This window comes from Bombyx mori, chromosome 17, assembly GCF_030269925.1.
Source record: "Bombyx mori chromosome 17, ASM3026992v2".
Classification (NCBI taxonomy): domain Eukaryota; kingdom Metazoa; phylum Arthropoda; class Insecta; order Lepidoptera; family Bombycidae; genus Bombyx; species Bombyx mori.
Genome location: NC_085123.1, coordinates 5,911,529 through 5,931,905, shown reverse-complemented (window position 1 = coordinate 5,931,905; position 20,377 = coordinate 5,911,529). Strand labels below are relative to the sequence as shown.

General features: G+C 44.4%; 1 protein-coding gene and 1 long non-coding RNA gene across 5 annotated transcripts in view; one reads left to right on the top strand and one right to left on the bottom strand.

Moving 5' to 3' along the window:
- Window positions 1–20,377, bottom strand: part of LOC101738568 (inactive rhomboid protein 1) — a 176,942-nt gene that overhangs the window by 120,007 nt on the left and 36,558 nt on the right. The window lies entirely within an intron of this gene.
- On the top strand, window positions 5,235–6,334 carry LOC134200518 (uncharacterized). Its single transcript, XR_009975473.1, has 2 exons — window positions 5,235–5,366; window positions 5,837–6,334. It is a non-coding gene; the product is annotated as an uncharacterized LOC134200518 (long non-coding RNA).

Below are 20,377 nucleotides of genomic sequence, written 5' to 3'. Positions count from 1 at the left end.
CATGGGATCGAAATCTCAGTTCTATAGTATAATAACCGCCCCGCCCTTCAAACCGGAACGCGTCTAGGCTTCTGTCTAAGCTCACAATACATTCTAATCTATACTAATATTATAAAGCTGAAGAGTAATCTCAGGAACTACTGGTCCGATTTAAAAAATCTTTCAGTGTTAGATAGCCCATTTATCGAGGAAGGCTATACAACATCACGCTAAGACCAATGCAAGCGAAGCACCAATAAAGAATGTTTGAAAATCAGGGTTTTAATCCCTGAGGTTTGAGAGCTTCTACTGCGTACGCTGCGGAAACGGTTCAAGTTTCGCTAAAGTCATGTATGAGAGTCTTCTCTGTATCTGTATCTGTCTAATGCAGTGATTCTCAACCACTGTTCCGCGGCACTTTTGTGTGCCGCTAAATTTCAAAAGTGTGAAGAAAAATTTTGCGAATATATAATGTTAATATCATTAAATTATATCATTTGAAAAGAAAAATATTTTAAACATGAATATATATTTAAATCCACAAAAAAAAATTATAGTATATTTTAGCTTATTTCGTACATTAAAATTTTTTGATAAACTATTTATGCAGTGTGTTGTAGTAAGTAAATAATTTTTCTTTTTTTTTTGTGGGCCGCCAAATTTTGAAATCGTTAAATATGTGCCGCAACAAAAAAAAGGTTGAGAATCACTGGTCTAATGTATGAGAGTCTCTTTTAAACTCGGTTAAAAATCATGATTTTGGTACCTAAATAACTCTTTAACGTTCTATTATTCAAAAATATTTTCACTTTCTACGTAAATGAAGAGGCGGGTAAAATTTAGAGTTACGCCAAAGTAACTATTCCACGCGGACGAAGTCGCGGGCAAAAGCTAGTTGCTATATAATTACGCAAATGCATAGATTTTGTGCTGATAACACTCACAAATAGATGGGTCATTTAGTCCTTCCGCGGTCAAAGTTTGAGAACCCGAGATCGGATACACAACAACTTTAACATACTTCATAGTTAATCAATTGTGTACGTCATTGCATTAACATGGGCGAGTTCACTCAGGTAGTTCTAAATGTAATTTGTCAACTTCGTCACTAAAGTGAAAGTCAAAAAGGTTAATGGATCCGTACCTTGGTCATTTAAGGCGTGAAACCGTCTTTCGCGGTCATACAATTTACGAAACTATTTTAATAGACATTTTAAACAGACTTAAGCGACTTGAATGAATTTAAAAAACCACTACATAGTATAAAACAAAGTCGCTTTCTCTGTCCCTATATCACTATGTATGCTTAAATCTTTAAAACTACGCAACGGATTTTGATGCGGTTTTTTTTAATAGATAGAGTGATTGAAGAGGAAGGTTTATATGTATAATAACATCCATTAAATAGTCGAGAAATCAATAATAAATTACAGTTTCCGAAGCGAAGCGATTGCGGGTCGCCAGTAATTGATACAATGGTAATAAGAATATGATTGAATTCAAAATCACTTTTTATTCGACTTCCAAAAAGGAGACGACTCTGAAACCGAAATAAATTGTTCCCATTTTTTTGAAGTATTTCTTTTCATTTCTCGGTTATAACTTGGTAAGTAACGATTTACCGGTGGTAGGTCCTCTTGTGAGTCCGCACGGGTAGGTGCCACCACCCTGCCTATTTCTGCCGTGAAACAGTAATGCGTTTCAGTATGAAGGGCGGGGCAGCCGTTGTAACCATACTGAGACCTTACAACTTATAATATATCTCAAGATGGGTGGCGCATTTACGTTGTAGATGTCTATAGGCTCCAGTAACCACTTTACACCAAGTGGGCCGTTACTTTACAGTTTTCGTTTTCAAGGATAACTAAAGTGTTATGCATCGACATTTGAATATTGTACTAAGTACCGCCGTATATTATTTAGAAAAAAATCTAAACTTTTCGTTTCATTTCAAACAAAACGATGTAACAGTATATTGTGGTCGTGCAGTTCGTTTGATTTGGGTTTTATCTTCACGACAAGAAAGCTATAAAGTATTCGAAAAGTTATAAATAACATTATGACGATAAAAAAACGAAATTAAGCCGTAAAAGTACTTTTAATTATGTCTATGATCCGCAAAAAACCATAGAACATACTATGAGCCGATTAGGTACGTTGATTCTTGTTTTTGCCTCTTCAACTTTAAAGTGGAACTTTTTTTTAAAGCATCTGCTTGAGAATATCTGAACTAAATTTCTGAAAGCAACCAAGGGCTCAAAAGGGCACCTTTCAAACTTATAGAGCAACATGTATTTGTAAAGAAAAAAGCGAAAAAAAATTAGTAAGGCGCTTCGAAGAAATACAATTATTTTTTTAATTGATAGCCCTTCTCAACGCTCTCCAATTATTAGCAAAGATTAATTTTTTTTGCCCTCCCAGCAACTCACATCATCGAAATTTGCTTTTTTAATTAAAACTAATTTCAAAGATAATCTAATGTATCAGCCAACCGATTTCAAAATTAGGTTCTCACATTTTTTTGTGTGTTATCTCAGAACTTTTTCTAGATGAACCGATGATGATTATGTTTTAAGCTATTGCATAGCTTTTATCGCGGGCTTTGAGCGTGGCGACCGAATTCAGAAATTCCGTAACGAAAATAAAATTTAACACTCCCCACTCCGCCTACCATATAGCTCGCGTTCAATACATTCACATGTTGCGCATGGCGTGACGTCGCACTGCATCCGCATCATGAAAAGTCTGCCCATCTCCCTCTAGCGGGGTCTAGCTTATGAGTGTGAAGGGGACAGTTAATGTTTTGCTTTTGTTAATATTTATAAATAAAGCGTGGTCTTATTTTATTATTGTTTTAATATTAAACTATTATTGTTTAATTATAATTGCATAAGTTGATAAAAATGCTATGCAATAGCTTTACCGCGGCAGTCCCCGAGTGCCATTAGTTTTTTAATTTAAAAGTTGGTGCTTCTTATATAATCCCATTTTAATTTCATCAAGCTCTGACCGACGAGAGTTTTGAGACGACGTTTTGAGTTATCCTTTGTAATCGTTAATCGACCACATTAATGAATTCTGAGCAAAGTAAAATGACTATTTTTATTTTTTTTATATGCAGGCTAAACATCAAATATGAATAAATTTAATGTTCAGCAGAGGAATAGAAACGCTGGCATATTTAAATAAGAATATGCTGTCGAGTCAACCTCACTATTATCATGCTGACAAACTTTCGTTTGACATTTAATTAGCACTTCATAACGCACTGCTGACATAGAATCGAGAGAACAAGCAAATTTGCATGAACGCGAGTTTGTTGTTTAAACGCAGCATAAAATTAACAAGAATTGTTTGAATACGAAAGCGATTGTTGAAACTAGATCTTACAAATGTGTCCAATGTCATGTTTTATGTAATAATTTTTATGTATAACTAGCTGACCCGACAGACTTCGTAGTGCCTCAATCGATAAATAACCTAAACTTTTGTATAAAATAAACTTAAAACAAACAAAAAGAATCCGTCCGACGGGGGACGCATTAAAGAAAAAACAAATATGTTATTTTTATTCAATTCCAAGCATTTTCATATTTATATATCTTTTAAACCTTCTCTGGACTTCGACAAATAATTCAAGACCAAAAATTACCCAAATCGGTCCAGCCGTTCTCGAGTTTTAGCGAGACTAACGAACAGCAATTCATTTATATATAGATAGATAGATTAAAACCGATTTGCGAAAACCGAAGAAAAAAATATAACAAATAACATTTAACAGAAATCCCTTACAATTAAAACCTTCTTTCAATACCTTCTACCAATACCTTCGCAATACCATCTATCGAATAATATGTATATACGACATTTAAATTCGACGAGACTACAACAATGGAAATGAATTTATTGTTATTCTGGAAAAATTGAACCGTCTTTTGTAACGAACTAGAAATAAGCAAATGACTATAAAAATAAAGCCCTTAGCATGAAAAGGTTTTGTCTTGATATTCGCGATGCTCAGCTCTCGAGTAAAGAAAATACTTATGTATTCGACTGTAGCTTTGTGAGGTCGTTGCACCCTCATCCCTGAAGTTCTAAGGGCAACAAACGCGTGAATAGTGCCGCATTTCGTTCTAATATCGCTATGCATACCACCTGCATCTTCTTTCTATGCTGATCTATAATATTAATGTGTAGAGGCTATGGAATATTTCACAGAAACAATTTTTTCAATCAGACATGACAAATACTTAGTCTGGCCATAAATACTGTTACAAAGGAAAACAAAAAAAAAATCTATGGCAAATAAGATTTATCACTTTTACAATGTGTTAGTTTAATACATAAATATTAAACAATTTAAAGTACAAAAAGCTTATTCGAAGTGGTCTCCATTGGCTGCAATACAGTCCTTTAAACGTTGAGGCCAGTTATCAATAGAAGCACGCACTCTTTCCATGGGAAAATTGTTTCACTGCCAATCATACGGATTGTTTTAGGGACTTCAAATTATCATGGCGTTTAGAGCAAGCCGTACTCTCTAAAACTGACCATAAATCAAAATCCAGCGGATTAATATCGGGACTAGACGACGGCCAGTCTTCAGCTCTGATGAAGTCCGAAACGTTCGTTTCCAATCAAGACTGCGTAGACCCTGCTTTATAACCTGGCGCCGAGTCTTGCTGGAAGGACCATTCTTAATTATTGAACATGGTGTTGTTAAGGGGCTTCACTACCTTCTCAAGAATGGTATCTTGATACACTTGTGCCGATGTTTTGATACCTTTTTCACAAAAGTATGGCTCAGTCACTCCTTCATAGCTAATACCAAACCATCACTGAAGTCGGATAGTGCCCACGTTGCACTCTGTCGACTGATTGGGAAGCTTCCTTAGAGCTTTGAGCATAAATACGGTCAGTTTGTTTGTTAAAATGTTGCTCAATTGTAAAATTTTTGGACAGTCATTATATACGACTGAGACTTATGTCTCATGTCTAAATATGGGTACAGTATTCGGGTGGTGATATCTATGGGCTCCGGTAACGACTCACCAGGTGAACCGTGAGCTCATTCCATCTCATGATCTCGTTCGAACTCATGATATTTGTTTCTACATACTCGTAAATTTTACAATATAAATGAAATTCATTCGTTCTACTCTGATAGCGAAATGATAAAATTCGTCTAGACTTTATGAAAGTTCAGTGACTACGTCAGCAAATGTCTGCGTTGTCATAAACGTCATTTCCAGCAGGTTGTCATTCGCCATCTGAAGTTCACCAATAAAATTCTTTTTAATATCGTTGCACCACGTAATTGCTCTATGCTAGGTTTTGCAGAGATACCTATATTTTGCTGTGTAATGAACTTCTTATAGCATTTACCGGTGAGTGTGACTTCTAATTCTGCTTATTGGAACGTTATTGGCAAAGAATGATAGCCAAGAGCTAAACTGTGTCCCTGATATTACTGATGTTCATGAGCGATGGTACCCACTTACAAACTAACAGCAGGGGGCTGTAAGCACGTCTACTATCGAAGTCAATAAGAAATTTTCCCCAAAATCTCAACTAAATTGGATGAAAAAAACACAAAGGCCGATACTATAGAAATAACTTTAGAAATTATAAATGAAAGAAGAAGTGAGGAAGAGATTTTTTTCAAATTTATAGTGAAAAATACGTGAGGTGTACTTAAAATATTAACTGATTTCAATCGACATTTCAATGGACTCTATCTTCCGAATCCAAAACGAATCGACTTAATTGTTTTTGAGCTTTGAACAGGCTTAGTAAATTCAACCTGACTTCTAACTTAGTCCATGTCACAATTAATTCAGGGTTGTCTACTTTACAGGAACAGTCGATAAACTGGACTTTAGTCTTTTTTAGGTAAAGCTTTAACAGGTTTCGCAAGCTATGAACATTAATCGCACCATCCTACTTATATCTACCATTAAGCAGTGGTACGTTTCAAAATAAAAAGAGGGAATAATTTGAGAAGTCCAGTTAAAACTTTAAAAAAAGAAGATATAACGTTAAAAATATCAGTACTTAATACCGAAAAATCCAATAAATTCAAATTCATTTTTTATATAATCAAGTATTCCCATCTCTTTCATCGTACAACCCTAACATCGAGCCCATTTCTCTCCCTACTCCCCTCTCCCTGGTACTCGACATTATGTTTGTGCATTGTTCATTGAATTTGTATTTTTTGCTCTAACGAGGCCGGAGAGGGTTCCTTTGAAGTTAACAAATGATACGTTAATAGAATGCAGAGCATTATTAACTACAAAAAAGGCTTTAAAATCCTTTTCTATGTAATGACCAAATAAAAACCTACCTTCTACAAGGTATTTTATTTTATGAAGCCATATAGACAGGATTAATAATAGGGATTAAAGTATGAAATTGCCATTTTATTGTAAAAGGTACTTCGAGTTGACATAGAACCTTCATAGTTTGAGATTTTCGAGTGAAACTTTTTTTAAATGGTACCTATGAGGTTCTTCTTTTAAAAAATTTGCAACATTCGATTATCGACTTTCAGTTGGGTTTTTTTTGTTCAGCTTAGACAAGAAAAATAAATACTTCGAAAATTCGAGTGATTTTTGCATACGAATTCCATTGCGGGACTAATTCTGCAGGATCAGCTCGCAATATCAATGTTGCGCTTGGAGAGGGGACTGCTAATGAACGCACCGTGCGATTTTGGTTTAAACGATTTCGTGATGGAAATTTTGATTTCAAGAACGAACCACGTGGAGGACTGCCCACACATGTGAATAAAAGTGAATTGAAAGAGATGGTGGAAGCCGATCCGAGCCAAACTACCCAGAAATTAGCGGCATGGTTTAACATTACGTTACCAACAATATTGATTCATTTGCGTCAAAACAATAAAATAAAAAAATATGAAAAATGGGTGCCTCATAATTTGACTGATCTGCAGAAAGAAACGCTCGTTGAAACTTGAGTTGCTTTGTTGAATCGATGCAGAAATGTAGGAATATTGGGTCAAATTGTGACATGAGATGAAAAATGGATTCTTTACGATAATCGTAAGCGGAAAATGCAATGGCTGACCCTAGATCAAACGCCGCAACAGTGTCCTAAAGCAAAGCTGACCAATAAAAAGGTAATGGTAACTGTTTGGTGGTCTCAGCATGGTGTTATTGACTATAGCTTTCTCCGATCTGGTCAAGCAATAACGGCAAATATCTACTGTGCCGAACTCCGAACAATGACAGCAAAACTTACAGTGAAGCAGCCCCGACTCGTGAATCGATCCTCACCATTATTGCTCCATGATAACGCAATCCCTATCGATTCCAAAGAAATCACTTCGTCTCTTTGTTACAAAGCCGTTCTTATTACCTAGCCTACATTACTTGACAACAATGGCATTGGCCATATACATTTCCCTACGAATAGCAGGAAGAAACCTAGATTAATTAACGGCACAAAAACATAGTAAATAAGATACTTAAGTGACAAAAGTGACAAAAAGAACGAACAAAAAGACTCAGCCTCTGGTCACGTTCAGAAAGCGAGGACAATAATTACATGTAAAATGAGTTGAATGAAGCATACATGTTTAAAATGGAGGATGTGCTTGGTACGTCACGAATTCACGATTAATGTTTGAGTCACAACACTACTGCGGAATATCCCATCTTTTCGTCTTAATTTGTTTTAAATTAATTATATTGTGTTTATTGTGCAAACAGCGAGGCGTACTAAATAAATTCGTATTGCTTATTTAATTTTGAATACGAAGCCCTTATGTATATATTAATACGTGAAGCAAAAACTTTGTATCCCTTTTTATGAAAATTGCGCGGACGGAGGAGTATAAAATTTTCCACACTTATAGAGAATATAGAGAAGAAGTGCATAATGCTAATATTTTCTTAAAATAATGCATAAAAGATACATTAAATCAATAAAGAAAACATTACACACACTACATACCATGTATTTGACGCACACACGCATGCATACTATTTATTGTTAAACTTTTGTTCTTGACGTTTGTGGTCAAATTGAGAATAGATTAAATAGTGTGTGTCTTTATTAATATTTTTTTATAGTGTAGCCTTGGCGAAATTTGTGATTATAGAAGTAAGTATAAAATACAATCATAATAGTGTACAAACTTACAATTCCAATTAATTATAGTCGAATTTCGACTACTGCGGGACCTCTAGTATTATTTCATAGCTAAATGAGTTGATTACAGTTTCAAACCCACATCGATTATACCTTTTCTTTAGTATTTAAAACTTTATTTAATTTGTCAACTAAGGACAAAAATTAAATGCTAAAAAACTACAATTTAAATTCCTGAATATTTCTTTCCTACCTATTCGCTGGTAGCCTGAGGGGCTATGCTAGCTACGACCGGATGTGTAGGTGAGTTCACAGGTTCAACCTGAGAGAATTTGCTAACATTAGCCCTAGCAAGAGCGGTGCTTCGCAGAATCTCCTTACTGAGGTCCTCTTGTTTACTGGTGGTAGGACTTCTTGTGAGTCCACGCGGGTAGGTACCACCGCCCTGCCTATTTCTGCCGCGAAGCAGTAATGCGTTTCGGTTTGAAGGTGGAGCAGCCATTGTAACTATACTTGAGACCTTCGAACTTATATATCAAGGTAGTGGCGCATTTACGTTGTAGATGTCTATGGGCTCCAGTAACCACTTAACACCAGGTGGGTTGTAAGCTCGTCCACCCATCTAAGCAATAAAAAAAAAACTACCACTTGATCAATATCACGACCCACTGAGAAGATCCGGCGAGAAACTCAGTAGGCTGCTCCTAAGTATTCCTATGCCTTTAAACAAAACACTTGTACGACCAATGCATTAGATATTCTGATCCAACAAAACCGGGACATTGACGCAACCCATACAACTAAGTACACATAAAAACGGAAGTCGTTACTCGGTTATATGAAGCATCGAAACAGTTACATTTTCTCATATAAATTTAATACCACTCCGCTATTTTACTTTAAAGGAAAATGTATTTCGTTTTTGAGTGCGTGAATACGACATTACATATATTATTTTTGTTTCCTTTTGCGACGTACTCGCAGTTAATTTGAATTACATCTGATCGACATTATGATTGTCACAATTATCACATATTACGAATATCGAAGTATTTCCGTGGTACGTAGCGGTTTGGCTCTGCCACTCACCATCAGATGGTGTTCGTCTGCCTATAAGGATAATAAATAAATAAAATCGGTTGTCTGTAAAGCCAGTTTACTAACGATAGTTGAACGTGACGACGTCATAAGAAAATACTGATGGAATGGTTTCATTTTTCAATTATCGCAATTATCGTTGCTATAAACAATTAACACCACATTCACTTTTCACTGAACTTCATATTTGACGAAAACATTTAAATGTATTATTGTATAGCAGCTGTCCACGCGGATGCATCGCTCACTCAAGTAGGAGAGAGACAGATGTCGAACGCTGCCGAACGCGGAGGCCGATTGTGCCTCTTTGTCGCTCTCTTGCGCGCTCTCGCTTGCACTTCAAGCCTTAAATGGAACGCCTCAATGAGTCATGTCTTTTCGTGCGTTCAGCCGGCATCATCGAATTATAAGACGTTGTCACGTCAAAAATAAATAACAGAAGAAGTAATACATTGTGTCATTACTCTTATCAATCAAACAACTTGGATGCACTAAAGTTGATTTTATTATTGAAACAGATTAGTAATGATTTTTTTAACGAGACAAGACTTCAAGCTTTTCTATAAGATAGATAGCACTATAGTTAATTTAATAAATGCGGATCTCATTGATTTATATTCATAATATATATAGGCGGTTATCTTAATACTCGTAATATATACCGGTAAAAAGAAGAGTAAATTAGGACCCTATAAATGGTCCAAATATTGAATTTGTGAGGGAATGTATGTAACACAATTTCAAAAAACTGTTCTTCTACCATATAGATTAGAAAACCATTTTTCGCTCCAGCCAGTTCATAATAATGTAAGAAGAGAAAATTTCTTCACGCAAAATCCGCCTTCAAACAATATTACTTGAGTAAGCCTCACATCGGAAACGTCTCCGAAATATTCTTATCTACATTGTGAACGCGAATGTGTCTAGGATCCGATTTAGGTGATCCTAGGCTTTACTTGGTATCAAGGTTTCAGTCATAAACGGAGAATTATGTAAGACCTATAGATACGACGATACGTAAGTATCTTCTGAAAATTATTTTTGGATATCCACTATTTATTTTTTATTGAAGTGATCCATTTTGAGTCAGGAAGCCCAAATATCAATTGTTTCATATTACGATAAATTTATTCTCTAAGGGACGCCGGGAGGTGCTCTTACCTAGAATTCAAATCAAACGCAGCCCCTTCAAACTAAAAAGCGTTTTTCGTTAAAAATAGATTGTGTATCCGCAAAAAACAGTGAATTTTATTAAAAAAACTTAATGAAAAATGCGAATTCAGAACAATATAATTAGGGTTTATCTCAATCAGATGTATTTGGAGTCACTCGGGGGGAGGCGACCTACTTTCCGGATCTTTTCCCGCAACCCTACCGCGTGGGGACTTTGGCAAAGCACCGTCACTATTACGGCGTTCGTGACAAGCGACGCCAGCTGCGAGAGAATTTTCACTTCAATGTAAAACTCTGAAGAGAACGAATCGTATTGGCTTTCGCTGTGTGTTTCCGGAAATATTTCGAGTAAAAGTATTCAAATTATTTTATTACTAGCGGCTCGCCCCGGCTTCGCTTGGGAAATAGCGCACGCGATGTAAAGAATTTTAGGTAATTTTTTTACACGTTGGGTTACATTATTGGAGTTTCAGTAAGGATCCCTAATTTTTTTGAAAATATAATAAATATAGCCTATGTCACCCGGGGATAGCGTAGCTTTCCAACAGTGAAAGATTTTTTTAAATCGGTTCAGTAGTTTCGGAGCCTATTCAATACAAACAAACAAACAAATCTTTTCTCTTTATAATATTATATATATATATATAATAATATAGATATGTCAATGATGGTAAAAAAACAATGCATTTACAATAACAAAATAACGACACAATATCCCGTAGGAATAAAACCAAGATGGTGACTCTGCACATTCACTTCGAATCATTATGCTTCTTTCATCAAGCTTATTTTGACGTTTTCCCGATTTAATTTATTTTGGAGATACCCTGGCAACACACTCGATCGATACACGCGGGGAGAGGCGAAGGAGCTTTACTTTGTTAGAAACGGGATCACAATTAGTGGTAACGTAACGCGGCTACCGGCATCGAGTGATTGATCCCTATCAGCTAGAGCTGCTCTTCGCAATAGAATGTGATAAAAATATATTGCGTCTTACATTAAATTGCGCACTAGTCACTTACATTGTATGAAATCTTACAAGTTAGTATGTAACGGCTTTTATCTATTCGATTCTCTTTTTAAAATGACTATAGCCAATAAATTTTAAATAGGGATTCCGGACCTACGGCCGGACATACAATATTTGATTTCTTATGAATTATACACGACGAGGACGACGGTATCGCCTTAAATGAAAACATGCCTTTTACTAGCTTTTTTTTTTTTTTTTTTGGTCAGGAGGAAATCGCCGGACTTCCGCCCTTTTCTGGGGATACTGGGCGGGGTATGTCAGAGTCGAACTGACTAAAACCTCCTGTCGCTCAACAACCAACGTCCAAACCTCGCATGAGACAGAACTCATGAAAAGGCAAAGGGGGGAAAGTGAAGTGTTTAGTGCGGAGCACATCTCTCCCATCACCCTCCCCCTCGGGACGCCGGACTGGCGGTCGTCGGCGCCACGACCACCAGCCCTCTCGGTCGGCAGACTGTCCGAAGCCCGCCTAGATGGCGCCGGTTAGAGTGGGTTACCCTACGGAATACCCCGCTGGGCCAGAACCAGCATGGGTCGAGGATAGCCGGCCTTCCATCACCCGGATGCTCTTGCGTAAAACGCGTGCAGAGCAGCTTGCACGTCGTCTTCTTAGGCCCCCCTCGCCGGTCCCCAGACCGACATGTGAGGGGGACCCGAAACACTTAGAGGGCCAGGGCTTGGGCGAGATCCGCCTCCCTGGCCCCCGCTCGACGGCGGCGGGATTGTGCGTCTCTCACGCGCCCCGCCGCCTCCTTCTGCGAGATGGTGCACTCGCAGAAGTCGAGCATCGCCTTCCACGACTCGTCGTCGCCGAGCATCGATGCCACAACACTCGGCAACGACAAGTCGGTTCCTATTTTTGCGACGAGGACACGGCGCCACCCCTCCCATGCGGGGCAGGCGACGAGCGTATGCTCTGCCGTGTCCAAGTCGCAACCACAATGGTGGCACTCTGCCGTCGGCTCGGCTCCGATCCGGTGCAGGAACTCACCGAAACAACCATGCCCAGTGAGCACCTGCGTGAGCCGGAAAGTGAGGCGTCCTCTGTCACGATTCACCCAATCCACAAGGACCGGGCGAATCGCCTCGACGGTCCTACGACCAGCCGAAGGATCGGCCAGCCGTCTGGACCATGACTCCAGCACGGACCGCCGAGATTGGCCCCTCCGCGCTCTGACCACACTGGGGCTGGGACGCGCCACGCCCCGGGCACGAAGGTCAGCCCGCCACTTATAGTCAGCGGCGAGCGCCTCCGCTTCCAGAACCCAAGGCGGCGTCCCAGCCAGTACACACGCCGCCTCAAAGGAGATGGTGCGATAACCACGGATGACCCTGACCGCGATGGTGCGTTGCGGCCGTTGCAGCAGCTTCGCCACCCCCACGGCCAGGGACTGGCCCCACACGGGCGCCCCGTATAGGGCCATTGATCGCACCACCCCCGTATAGAGACGGCGCGTCACCTGGTCAGGCCCCCCGACGTTGGGCAGAAGCCGGCTTAACGCGCCGGCCACCCCCAACAAACGAGGGACCAGGTTCTGAAAGTGAGCACGGAAGGTCCAACGACTGTCCAGAATGAGGCCGAGGTACTTCAACTGCACCCCGACCCCGATATGGACGCCTCCAACCACGATATGGGCATCGACAGGTGGCACTCTCCGGGGCCTGTGGAACCACATGGCCTCGGATTTACTGAGCGCCACGTCGAGGCCCAATCTCCTAATTTTGCCGACGACATGCGCCACCCCAGCCGTAGCAAGACGGGCAGACTCAGCAAAACTCCCCCCCCGGGCCACGACCAACGTGTCGTCTGCGTAACAGATAACGCTCAGGCCCGGGAGGAGGGCACCTCTCAGCACCCAGTCATACCCGATATTCCACAAAAGGGGGCCGAGCACCGACCCCTGTGGAACACCGCGCACGACCGGGAACCGGTGCAGGATCCCACCGTGTCCGGTACACGTGACCGATCTGTCCTCTAAGTAGGAACCCACCAGCCGGCGAAGGTAGGGGGGCACTCTATGTCGTTCCAGCGCCCCCCCTATCACGGACCAGGGCAGGGTGTTAAACGCATTGGCGATATCGAGCGACACCGCCAAAGCCACCCCACCCCTGGAGACGGCCTCCTCCGAGAGGGCCCGCACGCGAAGGATCGCGTCTACCGTTGAGCGGCCCTCTCGGAAGCCATACTGCTCCGCCGACAGATCGGGTCCCACCCCGACTAGATGCTGGATGATGCGGGCTGCCAGAATGCGTTCCAGCAGCTTGCCCACCTCATCCAGCAACACGATGGGACGGTACCCGGCGGCAGTATCCGCCGGGCGCCCCTCCTTTCTCAACAGCACGAGTCTGCCCGTCCTCCACGATGAAGGAAACCGTCCCGACTCGAGGCAGGAGTTGTAAAGTCTCAAGAGTCGGTCCCCTAGGGCACCAAGAGCCAAGGCCCAAACCCGGCCATGGACACCATCCGGGCCGGGTGCAGTGTCCTTCGCGCACATTTTGCGAACGGCCACACGGAGCTCCGCCCCCGTTATACGGGGCACCTCAGCAGGGGCTTCGCCGTCGTAGTCCGGCGGCGCGTCCATAGCGGGAGCGACAAATCCCTCCCGCTCCTGCGGGAACAGCGCCGAGACGATGTCCCGCAGCTGCTGAGGCTGGAGACGCTCCGTGATCGGGGGGGCCCATGGGCGCATTTTATTGCGCACCATATGATAGGGCCGCCCCCACGGATCCTCATCCAGCGTCTCCAAGAGACCCTCCATGTGTTGGTTCTTGGCTCTTCTGATGGCCAGCTGCAATGCCCTCTGCGCGACGCGAAATGCGCCGTGCAGCCGGGCCTCTGCTGCCGCGAACGCAACCGGATCGTTGCGCCGCGGCAGGCGGCGGCGGCGATGTCTGGCGCACTCGCGCCTCGCCCGAACGCACTCCACGCGGAGTTGCGCAATTTCGGGCGACCACCAGTACGCCTGGCGATTAGGAAGTCGAGGGCCGATCCGGGGCATCGACGCATCACAAATGCGACGCATCGTGTCCCGGAACCACCCCGCCTCGCTCTCGACCTCGACCGGGTGTGGACGCATGGGCGCCCACGCCGCCACTATAGAGGCTTCCATCAGGAGCTCCTTATTCAGGCGCTTCAGTGCCCACTTGGGGAATGACCGAGACGCACTACGGGGGTGGTCCCCGTGGACGTCTGCGACTGTGGAGCGGGCGGAGAGATCAAACCGAATATATCGGTGATCTGACAGCGTCTCCGCCCCCTCCAAAACCTTCCAGTCGCAGATACGGCGCGCGATGGCTGGACTCGCGAACGTAACGTCCACAATAGACTCGCCCTGCCACCGCACGCACGTCGCAACCGAACCTCTATTCAACAAACAGAGGCCGGCCGCGTTCGCCCACCTCTCCAGTAGCCTACCACGAGCGTCCGAGCGGGGGGAGCCCCATGCGACAGACTTCGCGTTGAGATCCCCCGCGAGAATCACTGGACGGGGAGCGAGGCGGCGAGCAATCGCCCCGATCCCGCCCAGGAAATGCCCGAACTCGACAGTAGGCCTGTTCGGAGAGAAGTACGCCCCGATCACGACGGTCCCTTCCAACTGCACCGCGACGAACCCTTGGCCCCTGGTCACCATCGCCAGGGGGGGGATCGCCGCGTCTCTTCTTATGGCTATGGCCGCCAGGCCGCCATCGTCCCCGAACCAGCAATCATTTGCCGGGGGAACGAAATATGGCTCGGCGACCACAGCCACATCTATAGACCACTCCGCCATACTCTGAGACAGCATGTCCTGAGCTCTGGCGGAGTGGTTCAGGTTTCCTTGGAGGAAGCGATAGGTGCGGTCCATTACTGTTGGACCACATCCATCGCTCCCTCCCCTTCACCGCTGCCCCCACCCTCCGGCACCGGCGCCGCAGCGGGGATTACAGCGTTGGCCAGTGCTCCTCTGGCCAACTTTCTCTTCTGCCGGCGCTTTGACTTCCGGTGCCGGTTGCGTTCGGTGTTATCACCGGACGGGAGGCACGCCTTTCCTCCCGCTCGGTGGTTAGCCCCGCGCCCGGCCGCAGCGCACAAAGCGCAGTGCGGGGCGGCCGCGCAGGACGCCGCTTTATGGCCCGGCTGGCCGCAGCGGAAACACAGATCGCTGCGGTCAACCGAGCTAGTGCACCTGGCGAGACCGTGTCCGGTGCTAAAGCACCGGAGGCATCGCCAGGCGCGTGGTTCAAGCAGGCGCACATGGGCCGCCATCCAGCCCACGCGCAGCCTGCCTGGATTCCCCGACGGTCCCCCGGGCGGAGGAGCAGCCAGGGAGGCAGCCGTCTCCAACGGGCAACGCACCCACACTGAGCTGGCCCCGGTATAACCACGGCGCAGCTCACCCACGGTCACATTCTCCGGTGCACAGTTGCCCTGGGTAGCGACGGCTGCTCTCACCTCATCCCTGGTGGTGCAGTCGTCCAGGCCGGTCACTCTTAATTCCGCCATTTTTACCGGCCTGTGCACCCGCACCTCCTCCTCAGGCAAGACCATACGGAGCTTCGCCGCCAGACGCTCCGCGATGCCGGGACTATCGGCACCGGGACATTCTAACAGCTTGGCCCCATTGGCCGTCTGCCTGCTGCGGAGGCCTTCCTCCGCCCCAATCTCGTCCAGGTTGATTGCTTCACGCGCCCGGGCCATCACATTATTATATGTCATGCCCTTGGCCTCAGCGGCAGGCAGTAAAGTTATAACCACTGCCGCTGATCGCGGCGCCCGCGGCGACTTCTTCCCTTTTTTAGTTTTTTTCTTTTTCTTGACGGCTACAGGTGCTCGACCCTGTTGGGGTGCAGCCTGAGCCGCCATGGCCACTAACGCTCTACCCATTTGGGGAGCTCCCAGTGAAGCCTTTTTGGCACCCCGCCGGGCCACCACGTTCCACCCCTCGTCCATGTTTGACGGGGGCGGAGGCAGCGGACGGGACTGGGGTGCTTGTGATGGAGGCTTCGCGTTAGCGCCACCCCCTTGTTTGGTTCGATCTCGTCCCGGGCCCGACCTGGTGGCCGGAGCCCGTACGGGAGCGGAACGGGTGGCCAAAGCACCCGACACCGCCGGTTGTCTAACGTCGGCCGAAGCAGTCACTCTCGCCTCGAGAGCCGCTAGCCTGCCGCCCAGCTTTTCTACTACAGCCTGGACGGTGCGGTTGATGACCTCGTCCAGGCTGAAGGCCTTCGGTTCTGGCGGAGCCAGCATCCGTGGCCCCGCGAGTGCTTGCTGCCGCTCGGCGGCGGTCGTCTCTCTAGAGCGCGGCGACGGGAGACGCGGACGCTCCTGTGCCGCACGCGGTGGTGGCAGCACAGGCCACTGATCACCAGTCAGCGCCGGGAGACGGGAGCTCCGAGGGGCTCCAGCGACCCAGGACGTCGCTGCTCCATCATCGGGCCGTTGCCGAGCTTGGAGCTGTGCTCGAAGTCTCGAATTCTCCGCCATCAGCTGTACCACCCGGTCATTGGCAGAAGCAACTGATGGCAGAACTTTCGAGACCTGCGAGACCACTTCTCGCAGTTTACGGCCAGCGACTTTGGTCTTGGTGCCATTGGCCGCGTATGATTTCACGGTCTTCATGGCCCTGTCTATGACCATGGCAGGATCCTGAAGGCCGCTCTCTTCCTCCTCTGTCGTCTGCCCATCCAACGAGGCGACAGACATTGAGACTGATGATGGCGCCGGTGACGGCGCGCCCCTTTTCCGGGCGGGTCTCCCTCTAGGGGGCGGCATCTCCTCCGCAGCAGAGGCTGCATCGGAGATTACCAACACCTTTTCCGGCGGGGCATCTGCGCCAGAGGATGACGCTGGCTCCCCTACCCCCTCACGAGAGGAAGCTCGCCAAGACTTCCTCTTCCGCCTCATCTTCTTGGCGGTTGTCCCTTTCGGACCTGCCGCCTCGCCTTCGCTGACGAGCGCAGAGCGCGTCGAGCCAGCGCTGTCACACCTCGGTTCGACGGGTTTTCCGCTGCCCGTCGCACAGCCCCCTTCACCGTGGCATGCTTTGCCCCCCCCAGAATACGCGGGGCAGCATGCTTCCACCGAGGTGGAAGCACGGAGGGATTCTCCACCTAGGGTGGTACCCTCCTGGGGTAATTTTGTTTTAAAGTGTGCCATCATTTTTTTTTGGTCCTTTGTTATTTAACCAGGGGTCGGTCCCCTGGGACGGCCCTTACGACTGGACTCCCTCCAGCCACTCATCTCATCACCGGGCACGTCACAGGCTTAAGATTAGGGCATTTTTTATAGAGGTACACATCCTCGCGGCCCCTGCTAGGCAGCGGCCCCCGTCCCCTACTCGGTAGGGATTACGGTATGCTTCTACGAAGCCACGCCGGTAATCCGGTACCCCCCTCTGGAGGGCCTTCCCCTGTAGCCGCCAAGAGGCAGCCGGGGACATGGCAACCAGCGACCGGAAGGGAGTGCCCTCCGGTTCACTTCTCATCCACGTGGGGTCTACCATTACTGACAGACCCACACGTCTGACCACGACGTGGCCACGCCGGCGTACCGGTACCCTCCTCTGGAGGGCCTTCCCCTTTAGCAGCCAAAGAGCTGCCGGGGACATGGCCTAGCGTCCAAGAGGTCTCCAGAAGGGAGCCCTCTCCCGCTTCACGCACCCTTTGTCCAGCAAAGGTGGGAAAAGGGAACACCGTGTGCAGTCTTCTTAGTTCGCGGCACCCCTGTGCAGACAACGCTGCTCCACGGTATCGGGGTGCACACTTAAGCCCCACCGCCGCGACAAGGCGAGACCACGTTGTGTGGGGGCCTTTTACTAGCTACTATAATAGACTATTAAACAAATTTAATTGGCGAGTTTTACTAAAATATTTCATTCAATCAAGGTAAATAATAAAAACATAAGCAAACTGAACACAACTTACCACCACCATACTGATGCGTAAAGGGTAAAATATCCTATTTTCGATTTAATGAGCCACTATCATCCGCTGGCTTTTAAGCTCGGCTAAAATGAGTTTTAAGTATTACTAGAATAAATTGTAAGCAAATATTTCCAGAAGTGGAAATATAATTTGTTTCTGTATGAATATAAAAGAGTACTATCATAGTTGAGTTACAAGTTCATACTTCGTAAACTCTCAATATAAAGCGTAAACAGCTGACGGACACTCACGCGAGTTCGTTGACCCTGTTCGTTCTTAAGTGATTTTAAATTATTTCTTCTTATTTTAATTTCGAGGATGTCGGGTTCTATTCTCTCATTCCTTTCTACCATCTATCGAAACAGATCGTAAGTTGAGACCGATGAATGTGCAAAGGTTTTTTTAAAATTCAAAGTGCAGACTTTTGTCAACAAAGAACGCATTCACGTAAACTAAATTGAGAGTGTACTTAGAGTACGTGCCAAAAGACAAATATTTTATTGGTGCTTCATTTGAGTACACGACAAATATTTTTTGAGTAGAATTTTGAATTGCCGTATCTTTCTTTATATTGAGACTACCGAGTAGGTATGTAGGAATTGAACCCACTAAACAATTCAGGTCAGGGAAACCTGTATCGACCCTTCCGGTATATTCACAGTGGCTATTCCGCCTTCAGGGAATCCCTCCATACTGTATCAAACCTGCGCCTTAAAATATATATTTTTTATTTGTCCATACAACATTTATCGAAGAAAGATATTTGAAATTCTTTGCTTAAAAACCACATTTATTTTAACATTTGCAGTCACAGAGAATTGATGATGCGTCAATAAAAATAAATTGACATAACTTATTCCGAAAATGCATATAATATACCAGACTTCTAATTAAAATCTATCATTATTTTCTAATACAAACAGTCATCATTAAAAACGAAATAATGAGCACATAATAGAATTAATATCGAATTTAGCTGCAAAATACGCTAATGAGGAAAGCAGAACATTATTATCTTGACTGATACGACTTCTATTACAGGTTTGTTTTTCTTTAAATCCTATGGTGCGTCGTGTTTTAGTCATAAATAAGTCATCTATATATTAATACGTGAAGCAAAAAGTTTGTATCCCTTTTTATGAAAATTGCGCGGACGGAGGAGTATGAAATTTTCCACACTTATAGAGAATATAGAGAAGAAGTGCACAATGCTAATTTTTTTTTTAAATAATGCATAAAAGATACATTAAATCAATAAAGAAAACATTACACACACTACATACCATGTATTTGACGCACACACGCATGCATACTATTTATTGTCAAACTTTTGTTCTTGACGTCTGTTGTCAAATTGAGAATAGATTAAATATTGTTTGTGTTTGTTAATATTTTTTATAGTGTAGTCTTGGCGAAATTTGTGATTATAGAAGTATAAAATACAATCATAGTAGTGTACAAACTTACAATACCAATTAATTATAGTGGAATTTCGACTACTGCGGGACCTCTAGTATTTCATTAAATTACAAGTATAGTAGTAAATTAAGCATATGAAATGAAAAAGCGGCACTAAAAAGGGACAAAAACATCTATAGGATTAAGCTTGCGAGATAATTAGACAGAAAAGGAGAATGATATAGAATTCTCGAGGTTTCGCTTCTACCGCATCTGATATGTATACACTCTTCCTTGCATTTCACATTTAAGGACCAGGATGCTTTCATTTGATAGAGGTAGTAGAAGCACCAATACACACAAACAAGCACACCCAGACCTGGGACCGATATGAGATATTTGCCTCTAATATCGAATTTTGGCATTTGGGCTTTAAGAGCACTAACTTGTTCTTGCCTCTTTTATATATGCTCCCAGAAGGCACAAAACAAGACTAAATTAGCGTAGGATGTGGCACACTAAAGTGGCTTTAGTGTTTGAATATTTAACTATCAAGACTTCGTGGGCCAAAACTGAGCGAACGCAAAAGAGCCGAATTCAAATTATGATATCTACATAATCCGATTAGCTATTTATTTACAAGTAAGTATAATGTGTTTTCTAATAAATTTA